Here is a 3,124-nt window from a genome sequence, read left to right on the forward strand (position 1 = left end):
ATTGATTTTAGGATATTATACAAATCTTGCGTCACAGGAATAAATCCAACTTGATCATGGTGTATGATATTTTTAATGTATTGCTGAATTCAGTTTGCTAATATTTTGTTGAGGATTTTTGCATCAATATTCATAAGGGATATTCGCCCGTAGTTTTCTTTTTTTGTCATGTCTTTGGTTTTGGAATCAAGGTAATGGTGGCCTCATAAAAGGAGTTAGAGAGCCTTCCCTCTTCTTGATTTTTTTTGGAATAGTTTGAGAAAAATAGGTATTAATTCTTTGAATGTTTGGTAATATTTGCCTATGAAGCCATCTAGTCCAGGACTTTTTTGGGGTGGGAGTGGGGGGAGGAGTTTCTTTGATTAATGATTCGATTTCATTGGTGATAATCATCAATTAAAACTTTCTGTTTCTTCCTGACTCAGTCTTGGGAGACTGTATGTTTCTAGGAATGTATCCATTTCTTCCAGATTGTCCAATTTATTGGCATCTAATTGCTCTTAATATTTTCTTATGATCCTTTGTATTTCTGTGGAGTCTGTAGTTACTTTTCTTTCATTTCTGATTTTATTTATTTAAGTTCTCTCTCTTTTTTCCTTGATGAGTCAGGTTAAGGGTTTATCAATTTTGTTTATTCTTTCAAAGAACCAGCTCTTGGTTTCATTAATCTTTTGCATTATTTTTCTAGACATTATTCTATTTATTTCTACTCATTTGGGGTTTTGTTTCTATTCTTTTTCTAGTTCTTTAAAGTATACGGTTAGATTATTTATTTGAAGTGTTTCTTGTATCTTGAGGTAGACCTTTATTGCTGTGAATTTCCCTCTTAGGACTGCTTTTGCTGTGTCCCATAGATTCTGAGTCATTGTGTTCTCCTTTTCATTTGTCTCTAGGTATCTTTTGATTTCTTCCTTGATTTCACTGTAACCCATGTTCAGTAGCATGTTATGTAGCCTCCATGTGTTTGTGTATTTTCCAGTATTTTTCTTGTAGTCGACTTCTAGTTTCATACCATTGTAATTAGAGAAGATGGTTGATATAATTTAAATATTTTAAAATTTATTGATACTTGTTTTGTGGTATAACTTGTGGTCTATCCTGAAAATGGTCCAAGTGTATTTGAGAAGAATGTATATGTTACTGCTTTGGGGAGAAATGTTCTGAAAATATCTATTAAATCCATCTAGTCTAGTATGTCATTTAATCCCGCTGTTTCCTTGTTGATTTTCTTTCTGGAAGATCTGTCCATTTGTGACAATGGAGTATTAAAGTCCCCTACTATGAGTGTATTTTTGTTGATCTCTCCTTTATGTCAGTCAATAATTGCCTTATATATGTAAGTACTCCTATGCTGGATGTGTATATGTTTACAAGGGTCATATCTTCTTGATGTATTGATCCTTTTATTATTATATAATGCCCTTCTTTATCTCTTATTATAGCCTTTGTTTTAAAATCTATTTTGTCTGATATAAATATTCTTATCCCATTTTTTTCATTTTCATTTGTGGGAAATATCTTTTTCCATCCCTTTACTTTGTGTCATTTGAAGTGGGTCTCTTGTAAATAGCATATGCGTGGGTGGGTCTTGTTTTCTTATCCATGTCTTTTGATTGGAGCATTTAATCCATTTGCATTTAAAAATATGGAATGCTTCACAAATTTACATGTCATCTTTGCTCAAAGGTCATACTAATCTTCTCTGTATTGTTCCAATTTTAGTATATGTGCTGCAGAAGCAAGCATACGAAGGGTCTTTTTTTTTTTAGTTAAGATTTCAAATGGTGTAAATTAAAGGTTTATGTTTTTTTAAACAAAGTTTATATAGTTTGTTCAATACCATTTGATGAAAACTTACTATTTCCTCTTTGAAATGTCTTGGGAATCATACACATCTGAATCTGTTTCTAGACTCTTTATTTGATTTAAATATCACTATGTTTATCATTAAGCTAATCCAACAGAATTTTGACTATTGTAGCTTTATGGTGATTTTTGAATTTCATGGCATAATCCCTCTAAAGCGTGCCATTTTAAAATTTTTTATTCTAAAAGTTGTTTGGCTCTTCTCAGTCTTTTTCATTTAAAAAAAATTTTAAAATCATTTTGTCAGTTCTTATGTAGTAGCTAGCGGGAATTTTGAGATTGTGTTAAATATGTAGATAAATTTAGAAATAATGAAAATAATAAAAAAGATTGTATTTCCAGTCCATGAACATGTTGTATTTTTCATTTATTTGTCTTTAAAAAAATTTTTTTAGTAATGTTGTACACTTACCTGTAGAGAGGCATTGCATGTCTTTTGTTAAATGTATTACTATTTTCAGATTTTAATGTAATTATAAAGAGTATTTCTTTAAATTTTTATTTTTCAATATTTTGCTGCTAGAAATATAATTAATTTGCCTTATGCTGGTCTGGTATTTTGCAACTTTGCTGTTACAAATCTCTTTTAGTTGTTTGGAAATTATTTAGTATTTTTTACGAAGGTAATTATTTCATGTGTGAGTGGAAAGTTTTATTTCTTCTTCACATAAATGAGACTTTTTTTTCTCTTTATTGTATTGGATAAGAGTTGCAAGGGAATGTTTAATAGAAGTGGTGATATTGGTAAGCCTGTGCTCAATACATTAAAATTTTCCAATTTTCACTAAAAATATGTTAGGTGTAGGTATTTTGTAAGTGCCCTTTACCAAATCAATAAAGTTCCTTTTTTTCCTAGTTTGCTGAGAGTTTTTAATATAGATGATTGTTGAATTTTGTCAAATGTTTCTATAAATCTTTAGATGATTATGTAATATTTTTATTTGTATTGGCATAAAATTGGGAAACAAACACCAGTAAAGTTTTTTGAGATGTAATTTATATATAGTAAAATTCAATTTTTTAAGCTATTTATTTATATCACTGGGTAGTTTTGCATGTTTTTTTTGTTTCGTTTTTTAATTATCTATATCAAAAGTGTTTCCTGAGTATGTGTACAATAGGGATTTCCCCTCCTAATCTGACAATTGCTATCCTTAATGTATTTATTGAATTTAATGTAATTTAATAATAACTTAATGTAATTATTTTATGGTTGCAGTTAAATCTATCATCTTGTTAATTTTTTTCTACTTATTTA

The 3,124-nt window shown here is 29.1% G+C and overlaps 1 non-coding gene across 1 annotated transcript; it reads right to left on the bottom strand.

Annotated features, from left to right (window-relative positions):
• Positions 1 to 1,639: 1,639 nt before the first annotated feature.
• LOC120610773 (U6 spliceosomal RNA) lies at positions 1,640 to 1,742 on the bottom strand. Its single transcript, XR_005655002.1, has one exon. It is a non-coding gene; the product is annotated as a U6 spliceosomal RNA (small nuclear RNA).
• Between the last annotated feature and the right edge of the window lie 1,382 nt (positions 1,743 to 3,124).

Source organism: Pteropus medius, unplaced genomic scaffold, assembly GCF_902729225.1.
Source record: "Pteropus medius unplaced genomic scaffold, Ma_sr-lr_union100, whole genome shotgun sequence".
Lineage (NCBI taxonomy): Eukaryota > Metazoa > Chordata > Mammalia > Chiroptera > Pteropodidae > Pteropus > Pteropus medius.